Source organism: Lepus europaeus, chromosome 5 (assembly GCF_033115175.1).
Source record: "Lepus europaeus isolate LE1 chromosome 5, mLepTim1.pri, whole genome shotgun sequence".
Classification (NCBI taxonomy): domain Eukaryota; kingdom Metazoa; phylum Chordata; class Mammalia; order Lagomorpha; family Leporidae; genus Lepus; species Lepus europaeus.
In genome coordinates this window covers 88,209,540-88,227,949 of record NC_084831.1, presented here as the reverse complement: position 1 = coordinate 88,227,949, position 18,410 = coordinate 88,209,540, and positions in this window count along the sequence as shown.

Here is an 18,410-nt window from a genome sequence, read left to right as displayed (position 1 = left end):
AATTAGTTAAGGAAGTTAACTTTGTACTAGAAATAAAGTTATTGCGTTCCATAAAAGATCTGAGGTTCCAGGCTACTTCTGAGCTCGGCCAGAGAAAGATGGAGCAGGCCTTGTGCTCTCCATTCACATTGTGGGGCCTCAGTTTACCTTTCTACCATGTTGATGGTACAGGGAAAAAAAAAAAAAACCAAGCTCTCGGTAAGTGAGTTTTAGATTTATGCATGCTGGCTGAGACTTAATACCACTGGGTCTCCTAGGAGGCAGGTCTTTTTCTCTGAGACAACCACCCAGACGTAAAGCCAGGAGTAAAACCCTCCTGCCTACACTCTCATGTAAAAGCCCCTTGGTGTTAAAGCCCCAGGTGACTTGGGAGTTCCCCAGGCACATCAGCTCTGAGTTCAACAGAGAGGGACTCTAACTTCCTGGGAGAAACCTTTCTGAACCTGCTGCAGTGGGAGGTCCTCAGGTTTCCTTATAAAAGAAAAAAAGAATAGATGTCAGTGTATAGCATTCTCTAAGACACATTATCTAAAAAGAATAAAAAGGCATCTGTAGAATACGATGTGGATGTGTACACATAGAGAAAGTTCTGGAAAGATAGACATCACACTGCTAAAAGCCTTCTGGAGAAAAGAGTAGAATCAGGAAGAGGATAAGGGGAGATTTTCACTTTTCCTACATATCCTTCTATTTATCAAAAATTATACAATAAAATTATGTTCATTATTTACATAGTATTATTATCCATATAGCTATGGGGCCAATCTTGTGGTTGTTAAAACTTTATATATTCCTATCCCCATTTTAATTAGAAGACTAAAAAGCACTTTTTTCAGTATCACATAGTATATAAAACATTTTTATACATTAAATTTCATTAATGTCTCAGGTTTTCATCACCATAACTAAATACCTGGTGCCAGCTGCTTATGAAAGAAGAATTTTCATTTTAGTTTATGGTCTTGGAGGCGCACAGACAGGATACGGTAAACCCCATTGGCTGGCCATCTGCCGAAGCCAGAGGATAGCAATCGTGGAGCGTGTGTCAAATAAGGATTCCATGATGAGTCAGGAAGCAGAAAGAGGGCTGGGCTCAAGTCTTCTGTAGTCATCAGCCATCTGCTGAGAACAGCACCAGGAGCCTAGGGACTTCCCACGGGGCCCACCTCCTAGACGCCACACTTGGGATTTAGCATTCACTCCTCTAGCACTACCAATCTGTGACCTCAGATTTAACCATGTGCACAAGTTTGGGAGCCATATCCTAGTCAAACCACAGAAACCAGTATGCAAGAGAGAGTAACAGGCCGGCGCCACGGCTCACTGGGCTAATCCTCCACCTGCGGCACCGGCATCCCATATGGGCACCGGATTCTGTCCCGGTTGCTCCTCTTCCAGTCCAGTCCTCTGCTGTGGCCCAGGAAGGCAGTGGAGGATGGCCCAAGTGCTTGGGCCCTGCACCCGCATGGGAGACCAGGAGGAAGCGCCTGGCTCCTGGCTTCAGATCAGCACAGTGCCAGCCGTAGCGGCCATTTGGGGGGTGAACCAACGGAAGGAAGACCTTTCTCTCTGTCTCTCTCTCCCTGTCTAACTCTGCCTGTCAAAAAAAAAAAAAAAAAAAAAAAAAAAAGGAGAGAGTAACATAGGATAGAATTCTCTTGCCAAAAGAACAAGATCAAGTTGCATATTCACCAATCTCTTTTAATTACCGGATGGAGTAAAGTGATTTTGTAAATAAATATTATATGTATATCTAATAAACATGCCAGAAAATGCTTGGATTAATAGCAACCACATTTCATATGTGGTATCTTAAATGCTATTCTGATTTTGAATGATTCAAATTTAATAAAATCAATTACATAAAGAAGCAACACTAATTTACAACAGTATTTGGGAGAAATAAAGTAAGAATGGATGATTTACAAATTCTACTAATACAAAGCTGAGGATATGGAACTAGCAATAATTATTTCACAAAACTAGCAATAATTAGTTCATTTATAGGATTAAGGTTGCCCCAATGGGCTCCTTCCTGCATTAGCACAGAGCTAAGAACTGCCAGACAAAGCCACACTTCCTCCAACTCAGAATTGACCCACCAACTTCTTACACGCAAGATCATGCTAAACAGCTACCTTTTACCAATAAAGATTCTTCTAATCTGAAGAGCTCCCTAGGCAGTGTCAGCTACTCATCATTTGCAATTCTTACATCCATGCAAAACAAGCTTTCTTTTCCACATTTCATATTAGAGGGGAAAAATGTGATTTAAAGAAGTAATTTTCCCAAACTGACACAGCTTAGGAGATGCAAAGCTGGGATCTGAACCCAAGTGTGTCTGGCTCTAAACTCTTATGCATGTCCTTCCACTGGGACTCATCAACCCAAACTTGCAGTCCTGAGGCACCTGCCAAATCTCTTGGATGTCTACCTTGAATCTAGCTTGGGATTCGCACTGGTATCCACAGCTGAGAGGACAAATGGCTTTGGCACAAGTACAAAGTGGCCTCTCCTTGAGTGAACAACAAGTCAGCTACCACAGCTGCCTCCAGGCTTGGAAAGTGAGCAAAACCATTGCCAGGAGAGTCTTCCACGTCTCTGGGGTAAGAAGCTACTGCGGTTGGGGTATGGTTTGTCTGCACTAAGGCGAGCTTAAAGGAGATTCCCTATGTCAGAGTGGGAATGAAGAGGTAGTGGGTAATAAGAGTAATAGTGGGTAATTAAGAGATTGTTAGGTCAAGAGGGACCCACTCTCATAAATGCATTAGTGTCTTTCTCAAGAGACTGCATATAGGTTTCCCAGAAGTGGGTGGGGTCGCCCAGGACTGCATTAATTATCATGATAAGGGTTGTTTGCCTCTTCTGCCTGCTCCACCTGCCGCTCTCAGGCACTCCTGCCGTGCTACAATGCAGCACAAGGCCCTCTCCAGATGTGGCCCCCTGAGCTGGGGAGCCTTTCCAGCCTCCCAAACTGTGAGCCAAACAAACCTCTTGTTTTTATATAAAGCACCCAGCCTTGGGTATGTTTTTATAGCAACACAAAATGAACTACAATAATAATCACCTACCCATTCATTCCACAGAAATTCAAGAGCTCTTACTATGTACAAGGCACTGTTCTAAGCACTGTGGAGAATCAAATACACAAAGAATGAAGCACACCCCCCCCTCATGTGAGCCAGATTAGTACTGTCCACCCCATCTGGAGGTGAGGGGGGAGTAGGTAGTGTCCAGCTTGGGGAGTGAACCAGTGGATGGAAAATCTCTTTCTTTCTTTGTCTACCTCTTTTCTCTCTCTGTAACTCCAACTTTCAAAATAAATAAATCTTTTTTAAAAATGCCTAGACAATTTAACTAACTATGTATTATAATTTACTTTCTGGTTTATTAATTAAAAATATATCTGAACAAATATTTTTATTGCAGAGCCTTTTTATTTTTAAAAAATTTATTTTTGGAAGGCAGAGTTACAGAGAAGTAGAGGCAGAGAGAAAAGAGGTCTTCCATCCGCTGTTTCACCCCCCAAATGGCTACACAGCTGGAGCTGGGCCAATCCGAAGCCAAGAGCCCAGAGCCCAGGTCTCCCACAGGTACAGGGACCTAAGGACTCAGGCCATCTTCTACTGCTTTGCCAGGCCATAGCAAAGAGCCAGATCGGAAGTGGAGCAGCCAGGACTCAAACCAGCACTCATATGGGATGCCGGCACTGCAAGCAGCAGCCTTATCTGCTATACTACAGAGCCAATCCCCTCTTTATTTTGAAAGTCAGAGTTACAGAAAAGAGAGAGAGAGATTTTCCATCTACTGGTTCACCACACTAGATGGTGGGAATGGCTGGAACTGGGCCAGGCTGAAGCCAGGAGCCAGAAGCTTCTTCCAGGTCTCCCATGTGGGTGGCAGGAGCTCAAGCACTTGGGCCATCTTCTGCTGCTTTTCCCAGGCCATTAGCAAGGAGCCAGAAGTGGAGCAGCCGGCACTCGAACCATTGCCTGTTTGGGATGCTGGCATCGCAGGCTGCAGTTTTACCCATGAAACCACAATGCTGGTCCCACAAACCTTTTTTAAAAATGTGTTTATCTGGCTGATAAGAGAAAAGAAGACTCCATTTGTTACTCAAGATATTCATTTTTCCTGGCAATGTGCTTACAATTACGTACTGTTATGTCTTAAAAGTGCTGATATGTTTTTGTTTCATGAAAGGTTAAGTAATATCTAAACCTGGATATCCTTGGTGTAGAATCTCTGCTTCCTGGAATATCAATTTTCTGTGAAAAGTCAAATTTTTAAGCATAATCAAAGGTTTGGCTATTCAAGTGTCTGTTTATTCAGCCACAGGAGGTTGAGTATCAGGTAGCATGCTGTGCAGAGCTGGACACCTGCTGGTTTTCCAGAAAGGATAGAGACTCCTAGAGTCCTGCTGGGGCTTCTTGCCCTGCATCCCTGCTGGGCTGTGCAGCCCTGAGCTTTGCGGGGGGGGGGGGGGGGGGGGGGGGGGGGGGGGGGGGGCCTGGTACCCCCATCCTGGCCCAGGGCAGACCTCCCAGCTCACCTCACCCCGTGGTTTCCTGCTGCTTCTTTCCAAGTGAGTTTGCACAAACAAAGAAATAAGAAGAGGAAAGAAAGTCTGCCTGGATCTGTTCCTAAGCAGCATTTTGATGGTGACACCAAGTTTTTGTTATTTTCAACACCTGACACTGAAGCTTTAGGTTTGGTCTACAAGTTCAAAACAGTGCCATTGTTGTCATTGGCTTGAGGAGCCAGTCAAAACATTACACACCAAACTGGGGAATGAACTTGAGGGTTGGGTGGATTTTTGGTTTGTTTGCTTATTTGACTGGTCTTGTTGACTGAAGCAGCTGGAACAATTTAACAGGTGTGGGAAGGGTGGAGCAGCTTAAGGGACTGTTCTCCCTCCTCAGCATTAATTAAAAGACTCGACATCAACATTAATGGCGTTCACTATTAAAGGAAACTGAATTCACCCTTGGAGGGAATAGATAATAAGGGAAAAAAAGGAATAGAGAGGCATCCAAATATTCAAAAAGGCTCTCAAATTTTATTTGAAGTCACACAACCATTGTATGTGTGGGGGGGGGTTGTTTTTTCCTAGTTTGCAAAATCTGAGTCACTACTTTAGCAAACAATAATTCATTTTAGCAGGTGAGATTGAGAGATGAAACAGTTCCCCGCCCGGAACTGATGACTCTTCTCAGATATGCGAAGCCCTCTTTTGTTTCTGCTTGTGCCACGGACTTGGCACAGTGTGTTCTCTTATAGCACAGAGTTCTGCCTTCATTTTGCTAGGCTCCTTTGAGGGCAGGAGGAATGTCTTGCCCTTCCCAGTGTCTGTGCTGGTGCATAGAGAAGGCTCAATGGGGATGCTAGCAGGCTGGGTCATGGTCAAGTGCACACACTCTGGAGCCAAACAACCTGCTTTGAGCCCCAGCTCTCCACATCCCCATGGGTGATCTTGAGGAAGTTCTGCTAGCTTTGCCAACCCTCAGTTTTCTGAAGGACAAAATGGGGAAATCATAGTACCTGACTTCCAGGGTTTCCATGAGAAGCAAACTAGATCATGCTACTGTACGGCAAGTACTCAAAGCATTAGAGCTGTTGTTAGTGATGAAACAATAATAACATAGAGTGCTCATCAATACTGGTAAAAATTATCACTTATCTATGAGGTATTCAGGCAAAGAGAAATCTACTTATTTAAGAGTGAAGGTGAGAATATTAGGAGGTGTGGAAAGCCACCATTGCTTGTTCATTATCTTCAAGAAGCCTTCAAAAAATCTACAGCTCAGCAGCTGTTGCTTAAAGAGAGAATCTAGTGAGCTTCCCTGGGAGCATAGGATAGATAAAAAGGGAAAATTGCTTTATGCCTCACTCTCTGACCTGTCCCTTTTAAGTTCTTTCCTTCCCAAAACCTTCCCAGAATGACACATCCCTCCTACAAATGGAAAGTACTGGGCACTGATGAGCAGGTGCACAGCCTGTCACACAACCAGTTGCCATCTGGCCTTCCCCTTTGGACATCGCCCACCCTGTTTGGCATGTGTGATGTGCCCTGAGGGCCAGGCATGCACTGTGCACTGGCTGCATGGCTGAGGCTCAGTCGTGGTCACGTGCTGGAACTCAATAACCATATGTATTGCATGTGCCATTGTGCCGAGATAGACTTACAGGCAGTTAGGTCAGTCTGGTTGGAATGAGGAACAGGGAAATCCCTTTAAGAGAGTGCTTGCTTCTCCCCTAAAGCAAGAAGAAAGTGCCGAATCCTACTCATGGGTTTCCAGTTTTATCATAAAAATAACAAGGAAGCAGTGATTCTACTCTTGTGGATTTTGGTTTATCATGGGAATAGAAAGAAGTCACAAATCACACCTTTCTGATGGCGCTTTGCTTTATCATGAACAAGCTAGACAAGACAGACAGGATTCCAAACCCAACCTTTGGATGGGTTTTGCCCCCACCCTCTGACTGATCCTTAGCTGCTATTCCGTTTTGTTTTCGCATTTTTTCCTCCAAAAATTGTCCTTAAAAGGCTGGACCATCACAGTTTCTCCGGTCTGCCTCCCCTGGAGCCCCCTCCTGGCTGCTGGAGGAGGTCTCTGACTTGAATAAGTCTTGCTCTGCCCACAGTCTTCTTTTATGTGAGACAAGAACCAAGGTTGCCTTTCTTCACCGCTGTTTTACCTGTAACACCACTGCAGAAGTAAAATAAACAGGCCCACAAGCAAATGGCCCCTAATATCTGAGTCTGAATTTGGTGTTAGACTTGCTTAACTAGTTTATTTCTGGAACATTGGATAGTTTTGAACCAAGTCAGTTTATAAAATATGTTCATTGAAGTCATGAAATGCAATAGTTAGGAGATAAATGTCAATTAAAAATAAATGTGAGGGGCTGATCCTGTGGCTTAGTGGGTAAAGCCACTGCCTGCAGTGCCAGCATCCCATATAGGAGCCAGTTCAAGTCCCAGATGCTCCACTTCTGATCCAGCTCTCTGCTATGGCCTGGGAAAGCAGTGGAAGATGGCCCAAGTCCTTTGTCCCCTGCATCCATGTGGGGGACCCAGAAGAAACTCCTGAATCCTGGCTTTGGGTCAGCTCAGCTCCAGCTGTTGCAGCCATTTGGGAAGTGAACTGGCAGATGGAAGAGCTTTCTCTGCCATTGCCTCTCTGTGGCTCTGCCTTTCAAATGCTAAATGAATAAATCTTTAAAAACAGATAAATAGGCCTGCGCCACAGCTCACTTGGCTAATCCTCCGCCTGTGGCACCAGCACCCTGGGTTCTAGTCCCGGTTGGGGTGCCAGATTCTGTCCCAGTTGCCCCTCTTACAGTCCAGGTCTCTGCTGTGGCCCAGGAGTGCAGTGGAGGATGGCCCAAGTGCTTGGGCCCTGCACCCACATGGGAGACCAGGAGGAAGCACCTGGCTCCTGGTTTCGGATCGGCGCCGCACGCCGGCCACAGCGCACTGGCCGTAGCAGCCACTTTGGGGGTGAACCAACGGAAAAGGAAGACCTTTCTCTCTGTCTCTCTCTTTCTCACTGTCTAACTCTGCCTATCAAAAAAATAAATAAATAAATAAATTTAGAAATGGTAAATGTAAGGAAAGGGGGCACAGAACAGAAAGGAGATAGGATACAAACTCACAGCCAAAACAAAGCTATTCAGGGAAAATAAATAAATTCACAGAGGTGGGTGACCGACTGCCAGCATGCACACATCGTGCACGCATGGCAGAGGGCCCAGTCCTCCAGCGGGCCAGGCCTTGCATACCTTAGGGTAGGCTAAAGGTCCAGAGGCAGGGTGGGGGTGATAGACAGAGATGAGTTTTCCCACACAGGTTTTTCAAGTTTGGCGCTGGCTTTCAAACCTGGAGAGGAATGCAGGGGGTGGTGGGGAACAACTCAGGGTGTGAGACTGAATTGGTCTCTTGAAAAGATTCAGGGACAAGGGGTAAATTCTGATTTTATCTGTTTTCAGACGAGGAGCTAGAATGGCTGAGGCTTGTGTCCTTGTTCTATCAGTAAACATTTTCACTCGTAGCAAATCATAGAAATAGACAGATATGGGAGACATCAAATATTTCCAAATGATCATTTGCTGCTCCACTGGCATCATGACATCAGCTAAGATCATCAGTGCAATTGGCATAGATCACATGGAAACAAGCTCTGGCCCAAATATCTGAATCTTCTAGTAGCAAAACACAGAACATGATGATGAGGTCTAGACCTCTGGTGGCTTGTCCCCTTTTTACAGATAGGAAAACTAAAACCCTGAGAAATCAAATGCAGACACTCATACAACATTCTTCCCCCCGTTAAGTGGCAGGAAACATACGTCACTTACCCATGGCCACATTTGATTTTTAAGAGCTTGGCTATGTCACATGACCTCAAAACTTCATATGCTGTGCTCCTGGATTCACTGGGCCATTTGAACTAGAAGTTTAATTTGTTCTTAATCTTCTCTTTGAAATGCTGAGTGGAAAGTATTTAGTGCCCTGCCCAGCAAGCAGGTTGCAGGCACAGAAGGGAGCTAAGAGCCAGCATTCACCCTCTTTAGCAACAGGGAAAGCCTGGCTCAGAGATCCTGGGACCAGATCTCCATGGAGTCCGCTCTGCAGACAGCACACCAAAAAAAAAAAAAAAAACAGAGATTAGGCTGGCGCCACGGCTCACTAGGCTAATCCTCCGCCTGCGGCGCCAGCACACCAGGTTCTACTCCTGGTCGGGGCACCGGATTCTGTCCCGGTTGCTCCTCTTCCAGTCCAGCTCTCTGCTGTGGCCCGGGGGTGCAGAGGAGAATGGCCCAAGTCCTTGGGCCCTGCACCCACATGGGAGACCAGGAGAAGCACCTGGCTCCTGGCTTCGGATCAGCACGGTGCACCGGCTGCAGTGTGCCGGCCACAGCGGCCATTGGAGGGTGAACCAACAGTAAAGGAAGACCTTTCTCTCTGTCTCTCTCTCTCTCACTGTCCACTCTGCCTGTCAAAAAAAAAAAAAAAAAAAAAAAAAAAAAAAAAAAGCAGAGATCAAAGCCAGGTCAAAACTGAGCAAAGGTTATCTGGGAGGAATCAGATACTATCAGGAAAGAGGGTATCAGCCTTGAGACTCAGGGAAGGAAGTAGTTATCTTGTTGGATTTAAAGTGGGTGGAATTCTCTGAGGAAGAGAACCACCAAGATGGCAAGTGTTGCTCAGTTTCACGTCAATGTAGGAGACCTGATGAACTATCCCTACTCCTCAAGGCTAAAAGGCAGCAGGTACTTGGAGCTTGTTGGCAGTCCCTGGTGTAGCAGACTCACATCTCCAGTTATAACACAGCCCTTCTGATATATAAAGCAGAGGCACAACGATGCTCTCAGCTATGGGTCAACATTCTCCTTTACTTTCTTGGAGTATTCAGAGGCAATTAGTGGGTACTTAGGGTTCATACCCATATCATCAGACCCAAACTCCTCCCTGTTTATAAAAATACAACTGTCAGGGCCGGCACTGTGTTACAGCGGGTTAGAGCCCTGGCCTACAATGCCAGCATCCCATATAGATGCCGGTTCAGGCCTTGGCTGCTTCACCTTCAATCCAGTTCCCTGGGAAGGTAGCAAAGGATGGCTCAAGTCCTTGGACCCCTGTGCCCATATAGAGGACCCAGGGTGGGAGGATGTTCCTGGCTCCTGGCTTTGGATCAGCTAAACTCTGGCCATCGTGACCATTTGGAGAGTGAACCAGCGGATAGAGGATCTCTCTCTCTCTCTCTCTCTACCTCTCTGTGACTCTTTCAAATAAATAAATCTTAAAAAAATGCAACTGTCTTCCCCTACAGCCTCCTAACACACAAACACACACACACACACACACTACCCCACTATTGCCATTGCCCTGTGGGGTTTTTCTCTCATGGATGCTGTTAACAATTATTGGAAAAATACCACCTTAAGTGTCAAAGTGATCATATAGATACGATTAAGTGTTAAAGGGATCATATAAATAAGATCAAATGTCTGATAATAATAATAGATAGAATTAAAAAGGAGAGAATGTTCCAACATGGGAAGCAGTCCACACAGCTGACTCATAGAATGACAATTGCTTTAAATAGCACTCTGACTTCAGAATCAGCCCTTAAGGCACTCTGGACTAGCTGAAAAGCCCACGAGAGCATTTCAGGCATGGAAAGCCAAGACATTGTGGCAAAAAAATGTCCTACATGAAGGATCTCTGTGAGAGAGACCCCAGTGGAATGAAATGGCCATCAAAGAAGGATGTACTTTTCTCTGAAGAGAGGAGAGAACTTCCACTTTGCTTATGGCTTTGTCTAAATACTGAAGGAGTTAGTGGATTCAAAAGGCTTCCATAGCCTTGGCAGCTCATGTCAAGAGCCTCAGGTGTGGGGCTGGTACTGTGGTGCAGTGTTTAAAGCCCTGGCCTGAAGTGCTGGCATCCCACATGAGCGCCGGTTCTGGTCCCGGCTGCTCCACTTCCAATCCAGCTCTCTGCTATGGCCTGGGAAAGAGTAGAGGATGGCCCAGGTCCTTGGGCCACTGCACCCACATGGGAGACCTAGAAAAAGCTCATGGCTCCTGGCTTCGGATCAGTGCAGCTCCAGCTGTTGCAGCCATCTGGGGAATGAACCAGTGGATGGAAGACCTTTCTCTCTGTCTCTGCCTCTCTCTGTAACTCTGTCTTTCAAATAAATAAAATAAAATAAAATAAATAAATCTTAAAAAAAGAGCCTCGGGTGATCATTGACATCATACATAAGAGTGTTAACTGTTAAATTAACAACAGGAGTCACTGTGCACTTACTTCCCATGCAGGACTTCTGTCCTCAATGAATTGTATTATGTAAATTAACTGTAGAACTTGTTCTCAAACAGTTTTGTGAGTGTGTATGTGTGCAAATTGTTGAAATCTTTACTTAGTATAGAGTTGGTCTTCTGTATATAAAGTTAATGAAAAATTAATCTTAATTGGGAATGGGAGAGGGAGAAGGAAGAGGGATAGGAGTGTGGGTGGGGGTGGGGAAGAACCACTATATTCTTAAAGTTGTACTTATGAAATTTATACTCATTAAATAAAAGAGAAAAAAGAAAGAAAAAAACAATTATTGGAAACTGATCGTCAAATGTTAAAAATGTTTCCACCCAGTAGCGTAAACTATGGTTGACAGAAATTAATCATATATTTCAAAATAGCTAGCGGAGAGGATTTGAATGATCGCAGCACAAAGAAATTGTACATGTTGGAGGGGATGGATACACCAATGGCCCTGATCTGATCATTATACACTGTATCCATGTATTGGAATATCACATTTACCCCATAAATATGAAGTATTTTAAAATGTGAATTCAATTGCTGTTCACTTGGGGGAAAAACAGCTTCTTGGGGGAAAGAGGAGGTGGGTACAGGTGTTTTTCCTGGGATGAGCCTCAGTCAAGGTTTCTACAGACATTGACATTGTTGTGGGCTGCTTAAAGGTGACATGGAAATGAAAGACACAGAAGTAGGAATGAGTCAGTGCAGTCAGACTCTGGACATCCAGGCGCTGGTACCTCCTGACCCATCCCAGGGGAAGCCTCTGACGCCGGCAGCAGGCAACCTAGATTCGGTTAAGTGGCCAACTAGGGAAGAGCGTGGTTGTGGTGGAGACCACCCCAGCTCCATCCCAAAGGAGGGAGCTCATTCTCGGGCGGCCCAGCATACAAGCAGACAGTGGACATCTAAGTGACCCACGACAAGTTCCATCTTAAGCTTGATCATTTATATCATGACGATAAATGGATTCTAAGCGAGAAAAGGGCCGTGCGATGGCTGGTGGGTAAGTAGGTGGGGTTATGCATTAAGCTAACTCAATCATGCCATAAGCAAGAAGTGGTTGGAAAGGGCCTTCCTGACCCAAACTCCAGTTTATAGTTTATTTGATGCAATCAGGACCCATATTTCTTAAAGAAAACCTGAGAATACAGAAGAGCATTTATTTAATGTTGTCAGGGCAAACAAGCCATTTTCAGGTACAGCTTCTCTTCTTTTTTCTTTCTTTTTTTTTCCCCCTGACCTGTCTGTCCTGGAGAGCACAGCAGTTCTGAATGTGGAAAAAAATCCAGAACAAAGTGAGTTGGAAACCAAGTAAAAGAAAGAACCCTTTATTCGTGACTAGGGCCAGGTTTTGGCTTGGTTTTCTTCTGGAAATCCCCATATTTCAAATCCAGGGGCTTCAGAGAGGGCCAGCTTCACAAGACAGAGAACGCTGGGGTCAAAAGAGCAAAGGCGTGGACTGACACACTGCTTTCCACTGCGCTTTCCTGGGAAATGCACGTTTGGGCGCCATCTTTGAGGAAGACAACACAGCGTCGTGGGAATGGAGGTGCACCCTGGACTCCAGTACTTGGGTCCTGATCCCACCTCTGCCACTTCCAGCTGTGTAACCTTGGCCAATGTAAATTGTGAGGTTGTGCCTACCTTTCACAGGGTGGCTGCGAAGATTAAATTAGCAAGTACCTACAGAAAGCAAGAATAATGTGTGCTAGCCATTCTCACGGGGAGCACAGGATAGAAACAGACTGACGCTGGAGCCCATATTTTCAGATGGTCGCTTGCTTTTCTACTGACATCATGACTTCAGCCAAGAAATCAAAGAGAGAACAGTCATTTCACAGAATTCCTGGGTTGTTGGCAAGATTGTATCATATTCACAACCATGATACAGGCTGTCATAACCATTGTCAGACCTGTTGTCTTGGTTATTGTCTACTCATTTGGCAAATATATGAAGCCAGTGACTATGTGTAGGTGCTGGCCTTTGTAGAGGAGCAAAGACGACTCCTGCCTGTGTGATGTTGAGGCTGGAGCAGAAGTGGCTGGCACCAAAAGTAACCTCCATAAAGGATGATGAATGTGATTAAAGTCTGTAAGTGTGGGGTCCTGGTCCCTTACCAGTGGAAAGTTTTGTCTCAAACAGTCTTGTGCTCACTGCGGTCCCAGCACTAGCTGAGCAAATAGTAGGTGCTCAATAAATGTTCACTGAATTGCTGATGGCAGCACCGATCGACATGATTTGCTGCATATTGTCCTATACTTCATAACCACAGAACACCGTGCACCTAACATCTTGCTCAGCACAAAGCAGAGAGTTGAAAAATGTTCGTGGTATTGATCTGAATGGCTGATAATACAACCTAGTGTGTCTCTCCCCTGTTCGGCTGCACAGTCCTCTTTCTTTGGCCCAAAGAACGCAGAAGTTATTTTTCGCAGTCAGGTCTGACTTATGCACGAGGCTGTCTCTCTGTTGGCTCTTAGCTGTCACGACCTCTTCTCTCAGTGACACCCTTCCCGGTGTTGGGTTCTCACCCTGTCCTCCGCTCCCTCTGGGCTTTCCTCCATGTTATCCCTGGCTCATCTTCCTCTTCCTGCCCAGTCACAGGCACAGGTGTAGTTGTTGTTTCTGATTGCCCACTGGCTTGGCCAACCTGCTCCCACCAGCAGCAGACCCACTACCTAGCCCCAGGGGCAGACGGGAGACCAGGCCTGCTTGTCCTCTAGCAACAGACCCACAGGCCCAAGGAGAGGATGTCTACCCCAAGCAGGGACATCCCAGACACTGCTGCTGCTTCATGTTTCCTTTTTTTATTATTAAAAAATTAATTTATTTATCTGAAAGTCAGAACTGGAGAGAGAGAGAGAGAGAGAGAGAGAGAGAGAGAGAGAGAGAGAGAGAATCTTCCACTCACTGGTTCACTCCCCAAAAGGTTGCAACAGCCAGACCTGGGCCAGGCCAAAACCAGGAGCCAGGAGCTTCTTCTAGTTTCCCACATGGGTGCAGGTGCCCAAGCACTTGGGCCATCCTCCACTGCCCCCCACTCCCCTCCAGGCGCAAAAGCAGGGAGCTGAATCGGAGGTGGAGCAGCTGGAACCTGAACTGGTGCCCACATGCAACAACCGGCATGGCAGGCAGCGGCCCTACCTGCTGCCCCACAGCGCCAGACCCAGGCTTAGCTTCTTGGGGTACTGCCGTCACCAAGTCAAGTCCAAACTCTGCAGCAGGGTCCGAAACCCAGCCACGAGCTGCTTTTCCACACATTCTCACCTGCAGGAGCCCCGCTCTCTCAGTCCACAGCAGACCCCTCTGCTCACACGGGCCTCAGCCCCTGTCTGCGAATCCTCTGTGGCACAGCTTCCTGGGGTCTGACTGTTGGTGCCCATACCCGCGCCTAGAACTCAGTCGGAACCCAGGACCCAGGTGATGGCACTAAGAGGAGGGGCCTTGCTGAAGGTATTCATGTCACGGGCCCTCTGTCATCCTGAACAGGATCACTGTCCCTTATAAAAGAGGCAGAGGAGATGGGCTGGAGCTGTGGCGCAGTGGGTAAAGCTGCCGCCTGCAGTGCCGGCATCCCATATAGGCACGAGTTCGAGTCCCAGCTGCTCCACTTCCAATCCAGCTCTCTGCTGTGGCCTGGGAAAGCAGTAGAAGATGGCTCAGGTCTTTGGGCCCCTGTGCGCGCATGGGAGACCCGGAAAAAGCTCCTGGCTCCTGGCTTTGGATCAGCACAGCTTCAGCTGTTGCGGCCATCTGGGGAGTAAACCAGTGGATGGAAGATCTCTCTCTCTGTCTCTGCCTCTCTGGAACTCTGCCTTGCAAATAAATGAATAAATCTTGAAGAAAAAAAAAAAAAAGAGCTGAGGGGAACTGTCTTGTCCCTTTTACCCCTGGAGGACACCAGTTCTGCTGGCCCCCTGACCTTGGACATCTCAGCTTCCAGAGCTGTTATTTTAAATTCCCCCGTCTGTGGGATTCTGTTACTGCAGCCCAAACCCACAAAGCCACGGCTTAAATACCACTCTCCCTCAGGGAACCTTCTTTTATCCCAACCCTGGGGGAAGTGAACTCTCTCCTCAGAAAGCCTGAGCGCTTCCCACATCCTTACAACAAAGCTTCATGGATATGTGGGAGCTACTACGCAGACTACAGAGAAAGCAGCTGCTGCCACGCAGAGCTCAACCCACCAGTGAGAGACACAACAGCAGCGTGTCCCGCCTCACTGCCGCTGCTGTGCCCTGTGGGAGCACCTGAACTGTGGCCCCTCCCTGTGAGCCCACAAGATCCTTTGCAAAAGGGACTCATCTGGGGCCAGGGTTGTGCCATAATGGGTAAAGCTGCTGCCTGCAACATCAGCACCCCACAGCGGTGCCAGTTGGAGTCCCAGATGCTCCAATTCCAATCCCTCTCCCTGTTAATGCTCCTGGGAAAGCAGCGGAGGATGGCTCAAGTGCTTGGACCCCTGCACTCACATGGGAGACCCAGAAGAAGCTCCTGACTCCTGGCTTCAGCCTGGCCCAGCCCCAGCTGTTGTAGCCATCTGAGAAGTGAAGCAGTGGATGGAAGATATCTCTCCTCCCCACCCTCTTCTCTGTAACTCTTGACTTTCACAAGCAATTCTGTCTGGCTTGTCCTTCAAGGCCTGTGGGTGGATATACACCACACCTGGTTCCTTGTCACCGAGACTGTATAATATGCAACATGCTTTTTCCCACCTCGTGAGTGTTTGCCAATTCAAAATCCCAAAATGGAATGAGTGTTCTGATACCCAAGAATAAACTACACTAACTCAATGTGTTAGAAAAAAAAATATGTAATTCTGCCTTTCCTTGGAACAAAAATTTCCTAAAAAACAAAAATGGCAACAGGTCTCTAAAAAAAGTATTCAAAGAGTTATAATTATGGGGCCGGCACTGTGGTGCAGCATCCCATATGGGCACCAGTTCAGGTCTCAGCTGCTCTGCTTCCAAACCAGCTCCCTCATAATGTGCCTTGGAAAGCAGTGGAGGATGGCCCACAACCTTCATGTGGGAGACCCAGACAAAGTCCAGGCTCCTGGCTTCGACCTGGTCCAGCCCAGCAATTATAACCAACTGGGGAATGAACCAGCAGGTGGAAGATCTTTCTCTGCATCTCTCCCTCTCTCTGTAACTCTGCCTTTAAAATACATACAATCTTTTTTTAAAAGAATTGTAATTAAGGTCTTCTTCTTTTTTTTTTAAGGCATGGAAAGCCAAGATACTCTGGAAAAAAAAAAAAAGAAGACCTAAATGAAAGATCTCTGCGAGTGAGATCCCACTGGAAAGAACGGGGCCATCAAAGAAGGAGGTACCTTTCTCTGAAGGGAGGAGAGAACTTCCACTTTGACTATGATCCTGTCTGAATAAGATCGAAGTCAGCAAACTCAAAAGGCTTCCATCGCCCTGGCAACTCATGACTAGAGCCTAGGGAGATTACTGGCGCCATGAACAGGAGTGTCAAATTGTTAAGTCAACAACAGGAGTCACTGTGTACTTACTTCTCATGTGGGATCTGTCCTTAATGTGTTGTCCAATGTGAAGTAATGCTATAACTAGTATTGAAACAGTATTTTACACTTTGTGTTTCTGTGTGGATGCAAACTGATGAAATCTTTACTTAATATATACTAAATCGATCTTCTGTAGATAAAGATAATTGAAAATGAATCTTAGGCCGGCGCCGTGGCTTAACAGGCTAATCCTCTGCCTTGCAGCGCCGGCACACTGGGTTCTAGTCCCGGTCAGGGCGCTGGATTCTGTCCCGGTTGCCCCTCTTTCAGGCCAGCTCTCTGCTATGGCCCAGGAGTGCAGTGGAGGATGGCCCAAGTCCTTGGGCCCTGCACCCGCATGGGAGACCAGGAGAAGCACCTGGCTCCTGGCTTCGGATCAGCGAGATACGCCGGCCGCAGCGGCCATTGGAGGGTGAACCAACGGCAAAAAGGAAGACCTTTCTCTCTGTCTCTCTCTCTCTCACTATCCACTCTTGCCTGTCAAAAAAAAAAAAAAAAAAAAGAAAATGAATCTTGATGTGAATGGAATGGGAGAGGGAGTGGGATATGGGAGGGGTGCGAGTGGGAGGGAAGTTACGGGGTGGGGGGGAGCCATTGTAATCCATAAACTGTACTTTGGAAATTTATATTTACTAAATAAAAGTTAAAAAAATAAAAAACTGAAAAAAAATTGTAATTAAGATATTGTTATTTTAATATTCAACCTAAAATGAGACCTAGAGCAATAGCACATACTAAGCATAAAGGCTTCCAAGAGAATTATCAGATCTATACTATCAAACTATAAACAAGAGGTGTTTTTATTAAATCATGCAATAAATATTAAATCAGCCAGAAGAGATGCACACAGCACACATGAAGGGCCACCATCCAAAGGAACACATGTCTGTACATCTCTCTGCCCCTGTGCTGCACACGTCTTAGTACACACTGCTCAGAGACGTGTACACAATTACGAAGATGTTCTTAAAATTAAGGTGAAGGGGAGGTGTTTGTCCTAGGGGTTGAAATGCCCACATCTCCCATCAGGGTGTCAGAGTTTGATACTGGGCTCTGGCTTCTGACTCCAGCCTCCTGCCTGATGGACTGACCATGCCATCCCAAAATATAAGGCATGGGGCAAATTCATGAATAAACAACACTGTTGTGATTGCTTATATCCAACCCAAAGCTTACAGAAAATTATTCAAACCATTCAAATCTGGACAAAGTGGGAAGGGTGATGTATTTAATAGGAAAGGGACTTTTTCGCTGAACTCTGTTCACCCAGAATATAGTGGAAAACCTGGCACCTGGCAGACATTCACATATTTGTTAAATGAGTGGACTTCTATTTGTCAAATTTAGTGCATGTGTCAGATATAAGGAGTAGCAGAAATGAGGAATTAAGGCGTGTTTGCATATATTGCATGATACCATACACAAAACTTTAAATCATAGAAGTGCTTTATTAAAAAGAACATAGGGTAATGGTCTTCATTTCACACGACTTTTGTTACTAAAACAATATCCATAATTCATACTTATGATTTATTTACTTGGTCACTGATATATACAGATAACATAGAACTATTTACTGTTGACAGGTAGTTTGCTAAGTCTTATGTTTATATAGATGGCTGTGTGTTAAAAATACTAATCCTTATCTGAGGCTTGAACTGTAAGATTTTTTTTTTCTCTAAAATTGTATTTTTCAGAATACCAGTGCTGTGTGATAACTTATCAGGTGAGGTTCTTTGTAAGCTATTCTATACAGTTAAAGAGTATTTTCAACAACCAGAATGATAGATTTTACTGCACAGATTTTAGACTATTTAATTTTAGCTTACATGTAACTTGTTGCACTAAGACATGATTCCTTGCATAAAATGCATAATCATGAATGCCAATTTTTCCATGACTAACTATACCCTGCCAGATGGTTCTTAGTTCTGCTGAGTCACTTTTTTTCCAGAACTCCGTGTTCCCACTAACTCCTAATTCCCTCTGGCCTTTTCTCACATAGCTTTTTACCTGAATTTGGGGTTAAATTGCTTCATGTTCTTTTT